This window comes from Panicum hallii, chromosome 9, assembly GCF_002211085.1.
Source record: "Panicum hallii strain FIL2 chromosome 9, PHallii_v3.1, whole genome shotgun sequence".
Classification (NCBI taxonomy): Eukaryota; Viridiplantae; Streptophyta; class Magnoliopsida; order Poales; family Poaceae; genus Panicum; species Panicum hallii.
Window position 1 is genome coordinate 23,258,523 of NC_038050.1, and position 15,177 is coordinate 23,273,699.

The following is a 15,177-nucleotide window of genomic DNA, read 5'->3' on the forward strand; positions in this document are numbered from 1 at the left end:
AAGCTGCACGACTGGTCCTCACGCCCTTTTCCTCACCGGACCGCCGCCACCACCACCAGCACCTTTCTGTCAGCCCTGTGCCACACTGGCAAGCTGCCTCGGTCCCTCCCTTCCCCACTGAAGGCCTCAAACAGGTGCGGTTTGTTCCCCTCTTGCCTCTCCCACCTTTGCCCCTCACCGCCGGCGACCCTAGCTGCCGTAATTTGGCCGACAGTCGCTGTTCACCTACACAAAGGACCCTTTTGCTTCGATTTCAATCTTTCTGAGAAGATTTCTATAAAATATTAGGGACTCTTTTGTAAACCAGAATCTAGAACTTTGAAAATCAATCTATTAACTTTGAAAATGCAAAACAACCCACAGAAAGATCCTAAAAATACAAACCAAGATGTTCTGGACTTCTTAAGTTAAGATCTACAACTTTGTAAAAGGGTCTTGGACCGTTTCCACATAATTTTAGCTATAGATTTAAATCAAGTTTAAATGTCTTTTAGTTGTTCCAAGAGTTTTAGAAAAGAACTGCTCATGAGTTTTGGATGGTAGCTTCTGTACTAAGAGTATAGTTTTTCATAAAAAATTCATGATCTGAATCCAATCACAATAAGATGTTTTGAGTACTTTTTGTTATATGCTAGATCCAATTAAACTAGAATGTTAGCCTCTGATTCTTGCATAGGAAAAATCTACAAAATTTACAACAAACTACTCATGCAAGTAAGTTTATTTAATAAAAAGTTAAGCACCAGTTCTTGCATGGTTTGTTCTGTACAAATAGATCTTGATCCTAGTAGTAGCCGTTTAATATATTTTTCATGTTTAACCTGCTGAATGAAAATGGCTAAAAATTTTACCATGAGTTTGTACTTAAGTAACGTGCTTTGCATAAAAATCTCAATCCCAGAAACAACCTCTACGAGTAGTTTTGTTTAACCCAAGCTTCCTGTTAAAAATGGTCGTATGACATGACAAAACCACTCACTTTCTTGATGAAGTCAGTTAATTCGGATAAGTACTCGATAAATGACTTTCCAAGGATAAGAAAATGAAGTGCTTGACTTCTTAACTTCAGTTTTGTTGAATGACTACTTTATAGTGAGATAATTATTTATCTTGTACCTTTTAAACCACTCATACATGTGCAGTCATATAGAATCGACTACTCTCACCGACAGAACCTACGACTGGGTGCCTGAGTCCGAGAGTGAGTAGTGCGAAGCTCAACTTAATCTAACTGAAGTTGCTGAAGACCCAAATCGAAGTTCGAAAGAACTCTCGACTAGTTTTGCTCAAGAAGGCAAGCCCCGGTGCATGATCCCAGTATTTAATTAATGCAAATACTGTTCCTTTTTACCTATGCATTTAAGTTCATAGGAGTTGGTTGGAACCCTAGGTGCATGATCCTAGGCACCTATGTATTGAATACTAGAATTGGAAGTTCAAGTAGATGCTCTGCTAGTAGGCACGGTAAAAGTCGAGTGGTTTCCTACCACTCGCAAGAATTATAGGAGTTGAATGTTTTACCACATACTGCAACTATAAGATCGACGGGCGGGGCTGTGGTACGATGCTCATGGTTGAGGCCCTGTCTGAGTAGAGAAAAATGCTAAGGCTGCAATATGTGGTAGTGGTGGTTAAGCATTTGAACGTACTAACCACATATCAAAAATATGGTACTCGACAAGCTGAGTACCTGATTGGCCCGGCAAGTGGACTTTACTCTCACCCTACTTGAACGAAGTTCAGATGCATATACACATGCGAGTGCAGAGCAGGGTTCTGTAGTCGTGTTAGGTGATCCTGATCCACAACCCAGAAAGAAAGGGGAAAAGTTGCTTGGGGTGACCCTTTGGTGCTCCAGGCGTGTGTGTTAGGTTTACCTTGCAAGGTTAAGAAATTCGATTCGAATCGTCCGTTTCTCATGGTAATTGAGACTGCTTAATACTTCTGCCACATAGAGTAACAAGAGGAACTATGGCTATGATGAAACTTGTTGGATGATTAAATATTTTCCACCATGTTTGGTTAGAGCTAGATGCTCATTTAGAATGGTTAAATGAACTAGAATATTGAAAGCTAAAATATGAAATCAAGGACTTACTCTTTGTTGCTTTTTAGCAAAAAGAAACCCTAGAGTCTTAGAGCCATGCATGCTTAGGAGTCGGTATTTACATACCACTAGTCGGGTAAGCCTTGCTGAGTATCAGTATACTCAGCCTTACTTGTGGCAATGTTTTTAGGTGTGTGTTTTGAAGATATGATAGCTGATTTGACTTGGCTGAGTACTTTGCCACCTGGTTGGTCAGTGGAGTGGGATCCATCCCCGGCCAACAATGACTCTACCGAGTGATGCCACGTATGGGCTTCACCGTGCTATCCAAATCGACGATAGATGATCGTGTTTTCTTTTTACGGCTTGTAAACTCTGAATAAAGTTTTGATGTTTGAACTCTAAAGTACTCGTTTGATGAACTTAGCTTGTAATAATTAATGGTTAGACTTGTGAGGTAAAAGTTGTGGAATGTTATAATCTCTAGACTTGCCTTCGTGCGATTTAAGTGTACGCTTTGTTTCGATCGAAATATTAAGTGGTCGCATCAGGATTTACCCGACAGACTGTCAGATTACTCCATTTGAAGTGCATGGTAGCCGGTTCATCTTTATGGATTATGGTTAGTGCACTTAAGCCGGATTAATTCGGGAGGTTCTGCCACACATATGAAGTGTTGCGAATTTTTTCCACAACTTACGCCACCTGGAACACATCAGAGAAACGGTGTATCCGAGCGATGTAATCAAACCTTGTTGGATATGGTTCGGTCGATGATGAGCCAGTCGGACCTTCCATTATCATTTTGGGGTTACGCTCTAGAAAACAACAGCTTTCACACTAAACAGCGTACCATCTAAATCCATAGTTAAGACACCATATGACATATGGACTGGGAAGACTCCAGCTTGTCTTTTCTAAAAATTTGGGGATGTGAAGTTTTTGTCAAGCGACTTCAGTCGGACAAGCTAACTCCCAAATTGGATAAGTGCATATTCGTGGGATATCCAAAGGAAACTTTAGGGTATTACTTCTACAACCGATCAGAGGGCAAAGTGTTTGTTGCTCGGAACGGTGTTTACTTAGAGAAAGAGTTTCTCAAGAAGGAGAAAAGTGGAAAGAAGGTATATCTTGAAGTGGTTCAAGATGAGCCAATCGGGCAAGATTCAACAACTGATGCTAATGTAGCAGAACAAGTTGAGATACCCATGGCAAGAGAAGCACCACCACAGCCATGAAGGTCGGCAAGGCTCCGCAAGGCATGCAAGATATTATTGTTGGATAGTGATGAGCCTGCGACATATGCAGAAGTGATGATGGACCCAGATTCCGAGAAATGGCAGAGTGCCATGAGATCCGAGATAGATTCCATGGGAGACAATCTAGTTTGGAACTTGGTTGACCCGCCTGATGATGTTAAAGCTATAGAGTGCAAATGGATCTATAAGAAGAAGAAAGATATGGATGGAAATGTTCACATCTATAAGGCTCGACTTGTCACAAAAGGGTTTAGACAAGTTCAAGGAGTTGACTACGATGAGACATTCTCTCCCATAGCGATGCTTAAATCTATTCGGATCATTCTAGCAATAGCCGCATATTTTGATTATGAGATATGACAGATGGATGTGAAAATAGCTTTCCTGAATGGAAACCTGGATGTGGACGTGTATATGATACAGCCCGAAGGTTTTGTCGATCTGACCAATGCTGGAAAGGTATGCAAACTTCAGAAATCCATTTATGGATTGAAGCAAGCATCTTGGAGTTGGAATATTTGTTTTGATCAAGTAGTCAAAGGGTTTGGTTTTCTTCAGAACGAAGAAGAAGCTTGTGTTTACAAGAAAAAACGTGCGAGCTCTGTTGTATTTCTGATCCTGTATGTAGATGACATATTGCTGATTGGGAATGATATTCCTATGCTGGAATCCATAAAGACTTCACTGAAAAATAGTTTTTCTATGAAGGACTTAGGGGAAGCCGCATACATTCTAGGCATAAGAATCTATAGAGATAGATCGAGAAGGCTTGTTGGATTAAGCCAAGATACTTACATTGACAAGGTGTTGAAACGTTTCAGCATGGAACAATCAAAGAAAGGGTTATTGCCTATGTCACATGGTATACATTTCAGCAAGACTCAGTGTCCTTCAACGACTGATGAGCTGGATCGCATGAGCAAGGTTCCATACGCTTCGGCAATTGGATCTATCATGTATGCGATGATAAGTACACGCCCAGATGTCTAATATGCTCTAAGTGCTACGAGCAGGTACCAGTCCAATCCAGGTGAGAGTCACTGGACAGCGGTGAAAAACATTCTTAAGTACTTCAGAAGGACTAAAGATGCATTCCTAGTCTATGGAGGTGAGGAGGAGCTCACTGTAATGGGTTACACTGATACTAGCTTCCAAACCGACAAAGATGATTCAAAGTCGCAATCAGGATTTGTGTTCACATTGAATGGTGGTGCTGTAAGTTTGAAAAGTTTCAAGCAGGATACGGTAGCTGATTCTACAATGGAAGCCGAGTACATTGTAGATTTGGAAGCTGCAAAGGAAGGTGTTTGGATGAGGAAGTTCCTCATAGAGCTTGGTGTGTTTCCGAATGCGTCCAACCCATTGAACCTCTACTATAACAACAATGGGGCGATAGCGCAGGCTAAGGAGCCAAGGAATCACCAGAAGAACAAACATGTACTGTGAAAGTTTCACCTCATACGAAAGTTTGTTAGACGGGGGTGAGATCAAGATATGCAAGATACACACAGATTTGATTGTTGCTGATCCTTTGACAAAGCCTCTTCCACAGCCTAAGCATGAAGTGCACACAAGAGCTGTGGGTATTAGATATGTTCTAGATTAGACTCCAGTGCAAGTGGGAGACTATTAGAAATATGCCCTAGAGGTAATCATAGAGATGACCATATTTCGTTGTATCCATGATGTATTATGTGTTCATTGAATATCCATGAAAGGCAACTTGTATTGATTAGCAATTATGTGAATTGTTTGTGAGACTCTTTACTTGTATGGTTATTCTAAAGTTGTTCCTAGTCAGAGTTCATATTTGGACATACATGAATATTAGACTAGCACATGATTTAGTTGATGACTGTGTTTTACAAGTCATATGACATGGAGATGTCAAACTAACAATGTGGGCGCATGTATGACATGAGGCTAGACCGACCCAACTCAAGAAATAGTGATTTCTCATTACACAATGTGTACACTGTGTCCTTAGACTTAAGATTGTTGCATGTACTTAAGATGTGAACCGACCTACTTAGAAGCCATCAAACGCTACTCCGTAACTGGGTAGTCATAAAGGTGGTTCTCGGGTTTGTCAAGAAGCATGCTGTGAGACAGGGTCAGTCAAGATAGGATTTGCCCCTCTCTTCTTGAGAGAGATATCTCTAGGCCCCTCAAGTGATCGGATCAAGAAATGCATGGCCATGCTAGGGTTCCGGATCACGGCGTCAAGAAAGAGAGGTCAGCTTGGAGCTAGACCAAATATCGTGAGGCAAAGGGAATAACATGTATATGAGATTGTGATGGCTCGTCTGATATGATCTTTGCGCGCGCATAGGAGTTGACACATCTTGCTAGAGGCCACTATCAACTATTGGTCGAGTAGGAGTACCCGGGGCATGTCTGTTTGTGCGTGAGCCTAAAGGGTCACACACTTAAGGGGCTGGAAGCCTAATGAGGATATGATCCGAATTAGACTAGCCTTAGGTGCACTAATGGGCCTCGGTTAGGAAGCCCATTAGTGGGCACCTATAAAAGAAGGGGTGGGGGCGCATGGAGGGGCTAACCCTAACTCCACGCCTACTGGCAGCTGCCTGTTCCCACGCCCACGCCCACGGTTGCCCTCGCGGACGTAGCAGTCTGGAGTGCGACGCTTCTTCCCCGTACGTGTGGATACCTTCAGGGTGCTGCATGTGTTGCATGAGGATGAGCTGCACATGAGGAGGTCTTGCAACTGCACTGTTAGCGACCAACTGCACTACGCCGACGCGCTATAGAAATTCTACACCCGCACGTCTAGTGGTAATTCCGTGATCTATAACAACAGTTTTCCTGGTTTATGCGGTGGAAATTTTTGTTTATCGCTAGCATAGCCCACCTCATATCCCATCAGAATTCTCACATGATACTTCTTCCCTGAACGAGTTAGGGTCGTCAACCTTCCCAACATCATACATGTCCTCACTTAAGTATGTCTCGCAACCTAGGAAAGTTGCTGGATTCCTGACCCACTGTGATCTTCTTAAATGTACAACAGGCTCAGGCTGATGTGCTGGTTGAGGTCTAGGCTAAGGCACCTCAACTGGGTTTTAAACTTCAACATCAGCCACCACTTGCTCAGCTTGTGGTTCGCTCGCAGGCTTATGAGCTACTACAATAGGAGGAGCAGCGCTAGTACTCTGAATAGGAGGTGTAACGTAAACAGAAGGTATACTCTGAACAGAGGGTATAAACAACGGCACTAACTGAGGTGTTACTGTCTCTTGAATTACTGGGATGGGAAGCTCAGCCCGTATTTCTTCAAGGTTTATTTCCCTCCTCGGAAAGCTCCCATTGATTCTTGCATCCTCTAGGAACATAGCCTGTCTAGTCTCAACAAACTTACTGAAGTGATCAGGACAGTAGAAACGGTATCTCTTAGACTTATCTGGGTATCTTATAATATAATTTCTTTTACTGTGGGTTAAATAACTTAGCTTCAGCAGGACAGCCCCACACACGTAAGTAATTAAGTGTCGGTGTCTTCCCAAACCATAATTCATAAGGTGTCTGATAGGAGGATGAGTCCCGATCTTCCGAGAGATACGGTAAATTTGATCGGTGGAGAACTCGACATTGATGAACCAAGGCTCCGAACGAATAGAACCTCGCAATCAGTACACCACTGCTCTATTGGTTATCACTTGTGTCACACGAATGACCTCACCACGAAGGCTTATCCCTGCAAGCGCAATCAAGAACATAACCAAGAACAGGATATGCAATCAAACAGACTTGATTACGAGATGGAATCTCACAAACAGATGAACGGTGACACTGTTTGATGACATATTGATTCTAAGCAAAACCCAAAACCCTAATGTGGCAACGGCTATTGAATAAAAAGGAGTTAGGGGCATGCAAGTCCCCTGGACGCAACCCTAATGGGTTCTAACATGGTACACGGGCCATCGGCCCAACAGACGGTGACACAGCACTTTGACAGATTCTGGATGCCCATTTATGTCGATGATTCCCATCGACTCAAAAGGAATTTTGAGGTGGGACGGTGCTATTCAAAGATCTATGAAATTCTGGTTCCAACCATATATAGAATGTCGAAATCCGACTCCGTATGTGGCCAGGGCATCAATTTTGGTGAAGTCAGTTTCTGGAATCCGAGGTGGAGTCGAAGTCGAGTTGGACATGGACTCCTCCTTGGTGTGGACATCCTAGCTCCTGCTCCTTGACTCCTTGGCCTTCTCCAAGTCCTTGCTGGTCCTCTCCATTGTTCCTAATCAATAAAAGATGCATGGAACCAAGCGTAAGTTCTGAAAAACAATTGATAAGGTTAGAACGTACCTGGAGATCCAACTGTCACGCACGTGCTCAAGTGATCGGTCCTTGCATTGTATGCAAAGGAGAGATGTCCTCATCATCCTCCCCCTCTTGAATTGGATTCGTTCTTGACTCAAGCTCATCTTTCTCACCCAAGTATGCCTTCAAATTTGAAATGTTAAATGTAGGACTAACCCCAAACTCGGGAGGCAACTCAAGTTTATATGCATTGTCATTTATCTTCTCAAGAACCTTAAAAGGTCCAGTGGCATGTGGCATGAGCTTGGACTTTCTCAAATCCGGAAACCTATCTTTTCTCAAATGAACCCACACCAAATCACCGGGTTCCAATTTTACCTCCTTCCTACCTTTACTAGCAGCAATTCGATACCTTTCATTCATTTTTTCAATTTGCAACTTAGTAGTTTTATGCAACTTAAGAATAAATTCAGAACGTTGTGTAGCATCTAAGTTCACAAGTTCAGAAGGTGGTAAAGGTAGTAAATCAATTGGAGCACGAGGATTGAAACCATATACTACCATAAACGGACTTAACTTGGTTGTGGAGTGAATAGATCTGTTATAAGCAAACTCAATATGTGGCAAACACTCCTCCTAGAACCTCAAATTATCTTTCAAAATAGCCCGCAACATAGTAGACAAGGTACGATTAACTATCTCCTTTTGCCCATCAGTTTGTGGATGACAAGTAATAGAAAATAGCAACTTTGTTCCCAATTTATACCATAAAGTTCTCCAAAAATGGCTCAAAAACTTAGCATCCCTACCAGAAACAATAGTATTTGGTACACCATGCAAACGCACAACCTCATTAAAAAATAAATCAGCAACATGTGAAGCATTGTCGGTCTTGTGATAGGGTATAAAATGTGCCATTTCAGAGAAACGATCAACAACCACAAAGACACTATCCCTCCCCCTCTTTGTTCTAGGCAATCCTAAAACAAAGTCCATAGAAATATCCTCCCAAGGTGCATGAGGAACAGGAAGAGGCATATAAAGACCATGTGGATTAAGTCGAGACTTAGCTTTGTTGCATGTGGTGCAACGTGAGACGTAGCGCTCCATATCACGCCGCATATGTGGCCAAAAGAAGTGAGCGGCCAGCACGTCCTCCGTCTTTTTAACACCAAAATATCCCATCAAACCACTGCCATGCACTTCCTGCAATAGCAAAAGATGAACGAAGCTAGCTGGAACACACAGATTGTTAGCACGGTAGAGAAGGCCTTCACGCAGCAGAAATTTTTGCCACGGTCTTCCCTCTCTACAGTTTTTATGTCACACCCGATTTATAAGAACATAAATCGAGCAATCATATATGCGCCAGGACCAAGTCACGCATATATACAACAGATTATCAAGATATCACAACACATGTCAGGAGAAACATTAATATAAATCGTACATGAGTCATAAATGAATTATTTTATTACAACCGAATCAAGAATCGGTTCAAGAGTTGCGGAAGCGTAAAAGAGATACATAAAGAGCTGGGCGCCACAGGGACGTCGACTGGAAGACAAACGCCTAGAAGTCGTCGAAGCCGCTGACGTAGTCCTCCACGTTGCCGGGCACTGAGCAGCAGTCGAAGATATCCGAAATAGAACAGAAGAGTAGAGAGGCAAGTGTGAGTACAAACTAGTACTCAACAAGTATAACACAAGTATGAGGCTCTAAGGTTAGCTGACTCAACTGCATTAGCTTTTAAATCTTGGCAAATTTTATTAAAGCTAATTACTACAAGTGGATGAATTATCATGACCCAAATTGCATAAGAATTAATCAATATTAATTAAGAACTACTGAGAACCATCCAAACCAAACCAACCCGGGGAAGCTCCCTAATCAAAGGTTGATAACCCCACTAATCAGACGGAGGATCTGGGCTGCTCATGACTATGAGCACAGCTGATATATCAGTTTTACACTCTCGAGAGGTTGCACAACTTTACCCACAAGTCATGAGCTACGCTAGTTGTTCATCACACTTCCTTAGGTGGGATGGCTAGCAAGCACACTACGAGACTGTTACAAAGGACACGTTGGTAAGGTGTAACCGCTAAGGATTCTGGATCAGCGACGATGGGGCCCACCTCCGGGGGTACAAGACACACAGCACAGACCAAGCCGGAGGAGCAGGGACCATTGAAGCTTACCACCCCTCTTGCCCATGCAGGTAAGTTACTTCCGAACCAACACGACCTAATTAGTAAGTCAAGACCGTCCCATTCCAGTCTTGTGGTTGCGCGGTTGTCCCAGGTTGTCGCTCTATGAACCGGTCCTTATGGAGAGTGGCCAACCAAGCACTAAGCACCGTGCTGGCCCCCTAAACCATGTTTCTATCAAAAACATCTTTTAAGGACGCACAAACCACTCAAGCACACAGCACAGAGGGTCGGCTCCAGAATTAAGTTGCATAAGATCATTAATCAAATTAATTAAAAAGGACCCAGATATGTTATAGCGCAGCAACCTAGCACAACTAACCAAAAATGCAACCCATAGGATATATATAAGGATATAAAGGTGGCTAGGAAGTCCTTATAGATATACAGTATTAAAATGCAGTATGAAATTGTATTTAAAAGTGATAGGAGGTTCATGTTATACTTGCCTTCCTCGTACTCTCCCGGCTGCTACTCGAACTGCTCGGAAGATGGCTGCTCCTGGTACTGCTCCGGTGGCTCGACGTCTACTCACGATCGTAACAGCAACACATGGGCCACACATGCACACACATACAAACAATAGCAAAATATAAGAAACAGTACACCAATACAATGGAACAGCACATAAAACTGGCCTAAAACTATTCTACGCGTTACAACGATCGCATGGATATAAAGAACACCTAAAACGGGGCTAAAACGCGAAAACTGCGCTCGAAACAAGATCCAGGGACTTATTTGTAAGAAAAACCTAATTTCCAGGGGTTCTGCACAAAAACCGTGGACTTAAACGTAAATAAACCCTAGACTCAGGGGCTAGCATGAGAAAACCCAAGACATGGACCGCGGTTTCAAAATTCAGGAAGCTCAGGGGGTCAAACGGAAATAAAAGGACCCGTCTGTAAATACTTTTTAACTAGGGCTGGACGGCGGGTTGATTCCAGGGAAGACCGGGGTCTCTTTAGCAAAAACACCGACGCTGACCGGTACGCTGCCCGTTTGACTCGCGCGCGGGATGGATCTGGGCCACTGGATCTGCATCGAACGGCTCAGGAGAGGAAGGAGGGATCCGGGCGGCGGTGTGGCGACGCTGGGTCGCCGGAGCTCTGTCTCCGCAGCGGCGAGCGGTTGGAGATCGCCGGAGAACACGTGACTGGGCGCTTCCGGCCTCGGTTCGGGGTACGGCTAGCATGGGGAGAGAGATAAGACGACGGCGAACCCGTCTAGGTAGTCAGCGCGGCGGATTGGAGCTCGGGGCGGTGCTCCCCACGGTGAGGGCGGCTCGGGGTCACGACGGCACGGGGAACACGCGCGAACAGTGGGGAAAAGGGGAAGAAAAGGGGCACGGCTGCTTCCTTACCACACCGGGGTGCTGCTACAATGGTTGGAGGCCGAGGATTGAGGGCGCCGGCGTCGAATCGGGGTGGCGCAGGGTGAGTTGGCGGCGCGGCGCTGTCCTCGGGTTGAGCGGCGGCGCGGCGGCACTAGGGTACAGAGGGAAGCTGAAGGAGGCAGTGGCGGCTGAGAAGGAGCGCGAGAGAGCTGCGGCTAAGAAGGGTGGGCGGTCCTCGGCGTGCGGGTCGTGCGCTCAACGGAACTCCCGGTCCTCACGGGGTTGTTGCAACCCATCCCAATCCGATCGTGGCCACGCTTCTGGAAGGGAAGGGAGACTCGGGCGTTGGCCAGGGCGCGGGCTCGGGTGCGGCGCAAGGGCGGGGCCACGGGCAGCGGCAGGGTGGCCGGCCAGCGGGGAGAAACAGGGGAGGGGGAAAAGAAAGGGAGGGGAGGAGCTGACGCTCGGTGGGAGGAGGTCGCCGACAGGCGGGCCCAGGGTGACAGCGAGGAAAAGGGGGGAGAAAAGCAGCTCGCGGGGTGGCCGATGGGCTGAGCCGGCCGATGGGCTGGTGGGGAAAAGAGTGGGCCGACGTGGCCCATGCGGGGAAAGGGAGAGGAGAGAGGAGGAAAGAGAGGGAGAGACTTGGGCTGGGCCAAGGCTGCTGGGCTACTGTTCTCTTCTCCTCTTCTTCTTCCTTTCTTTTTCTTTCCTACACTCAAGCTATTCAAACAATTCCATTTGAATTCAAATGTATTTGAATTCAAACTCTACAAACTCAACACCAATAAAACAATGCTGCAGCATGAATGCACAACAATTTGATCCTATGATAAATTTTAATTACTTGCATTATAAAATTACTTTAAATGCGAGGTAAATTAGGAAAAACGCTGGAGAATTTATTTGAGCCCAACATAAATTTATTAAAATTAGGAAAAAAAATTACCTTAGGGTGTTACAAACCTACCCCCCTTACAGGAATCTCGTCCCGAGATTCGAATAGGCTAGCTAGCAAAGAGATCGGGATATGTCTTCCTCAGCTCGTCTTCCCGCTCCCAGGTAGCCTCATCCTCCGTGTGATGACTCCACTGAACTCGGCACATCTTGATCTTCTTGTTTCTAGTAACTCTCTCAGACGTCTCCAGAATCTTCACCGGATGCTCGATATAGGTCAGATCCTCCTGCACATCCAACCCTTCTATCGGTGCTTGCTCTTCTGGCACTCTCAAGCACTTCTTTAGCTGAGACACGTGAAACACATCGTGCACTCCTGAGAGATTGAGAGGCAACTCCAAATGATATGCCACCTCACCTTTCCGTTCCAACACCTTGAATGGACCAATGTATCGAGGAGCTAGCTTCCCTCGTACATTAAACCTGCGGATTCCTCTCATCGGCGAGACCTTCAGGTATACATGATCGCCCACTGCGAAGGTCAAATCTCGGCGATGAACATCCGCATAGCTCTTCTGACGAGTCTGAGCGACCCTCAGATTCTCTCGCACCTGCTGTACCAGCTGTTCGGCCTCCTCAACAATATCCGGACCAAACACCTGCCTCTCGCCAATCTGATCCCAATACAGCGGAGTCCTGCACTTTCGACCATACAAGGCCTTGAAAGGGGATTTCTTCAGACTGGCCTGATAACTATTGTTATAAGAAAACTCTGCATACGGCAGGCATTTATCCCAGCTGGTACCATACTGTATAGCGCAGGCTCGAAGCATATCCTCCAACACTTGGTTGGTTCTCTCTGTCTGCCCATCTGTCTGAGGATGGTAAGCAGTACTAAAGCGCAGCTTCGTATCCAACGAATCATGCAACTGCTCCCAGAACCGTGAAGTGAACTGAGATCCTCGATCAGATATAATCTTCTTAGGAACACCATGCAGACAGACAATCCTGGAGATGTACAACTCTGCAAGTCTAGCGCCGGAGTAAGTAGTGTTCACCGGAATGAAGTGAGCAACCTTCATCAACCGATCCACTACTACCCATATGGAGTTGTACCCTTTCTGAGTACGAGGCAAGCCAACAATGAAGTCCATAGTGATTTCCTCCCATTTCCACTCTGGAATCTTCAACGGCTGCAATAACCCTGCTGGCCTCTGATGCTCTGCCTTGACACGCTGACAAGTGTCGCAGATAGCCACGTACTCTGCAACGGAACGCTTCATTCCATACCACCAGAATTGTTCCTTCAGGTCGTAATACATCTTCGTGCTGCCTGGATGGATAGAATATGCTGTATCATGGGCCTCACTCAGAATCAACTTCCTGAGGTCATTCACATCCGGCACACATATACGACCCTTGTACCACAAGGTACCCTGATCATCCTCTCTGAAATGAGGAGCCTTGCCAATCTTGAGCAGTTCACGGATCTCCTGCAGCTTCTGATCTTCCTTCTGATGCTGCTTGATCTCGGCCTCTAGAGTGGGTTCTGCCTCGAATGTTGTACCCGAGGTGTGATGCAAGAAACCCAGACTCAACTGCTCAAACTCCTCGCATAACTCCTGAGGCATCTGAAAAACCACGGCCATGTTAACATAGCTCTTCCTGCTCAGAGCGTCTGCTACAACATTGGCCTTGCCCGGATGATAGTGAATCTCCAAGTCATAATCCTTGACCAACTCTAGCCATCTTCTCTGCCGCATATTCAGCTCACTCTGAGTGAAAATGTACTTGAGGCTCTTTTGATCGGTGTAAATATCACACCTCTGCCCAAACAAGTAATGCCTCCATATCTTCAGAGCATGCACAACCGCGGCTAACTCCAGATCATGAGTGGGATAATTCAGCTCGTGCCGGCGCAACTGCCGCGAGGCATAAGCTATCACTCTGCCCTCCTGCATCAGGACGCAACCAAGACCATCCCTCGAAGCATCACAATACACTGTGAACCTCTTGCTCTGGTCTGGCAGAGTAAGGACTGGCGCCGTAGTTAACCTCTTCTTCAGCTCCTCGAAGGCACTCTGACGCTCATCAGTCCAAAAGAAATCCACACCCTTCTCTAGCAAGGAAGTCAAAGGCTTCGCAATCTTGGAGAAATTCTCAATGAACCTCCGATAATAACCTGCTAAGCCCAGAAAAGAGCGGACTTCCTTCACTGTCTGCGGTACAACCCAGTCAAGCACATCCTTCACCTTCCCGGGGTCCACAGCAATACCTCCCTTGGAGATAACATGACCGAGGAATGGAACCTCGTCAATCCAGAACTCGCACTTGCTGAGCTTGGCATACAGCTTGTGCTCTCTGAGCCTCTGCAACACAAGCCTCAGATGCTTTTCATGCTCTGCTTCTGACTTGGAATATATCAGGATATCATCAATGAATATCACCACAAAGGTGTCCAGATAATCCATGAAAACCTTGTTCATCAAATGCATGAAGAAAGCCGGAGCATTGGTCAAACCAAAAGACATGACCGTATACTCATATAGCCCATACTTGCAGGTGAATGCCGTCTTCAGGATATCCTCGGAACGAATCCTCAGCTGATGATAACCCGAACGCAGATCAATCTTCGAGAATACATAAGCACCCTGAAGCTGATCAAAGAGATCCTCAATACGGGGCAATGGATGCTTGTTCTTGATAGTGACTGCATTCAGATCCTGATAGTCAACGCACATTCTCTTCACGCCATCCTTCTTCTCTACCAGCAATACAGGAAAAGCCCAAGGAGAGAAACTACGACGGATATAACCCTTAGCTAGCAACTCGTCGACAGTCTTCTTAACCTCCTCATGCTCAACAGGTGCCATACGATAGGGCCTCTTAGCAATAGGAGCTGTGCCAGGCAAGAGATCAATAGAAAACTCAATGTCGCGATCAGGCGGCATACCTGGCAAATCATCCGGAAAGACATCCGGGAATTCAGACACCATGCGAATACCATCCGTGGGTCTAGCCTCCATCTGATGAAGAAATCCAGAAGGCTCTGTAGCTCCAACAGTAACCTCCTGGCCATCCGGTGCTGACAGAAGAACAGTCCTCTGAGCACAATCTATCCGGACTCCCCACTTGGCA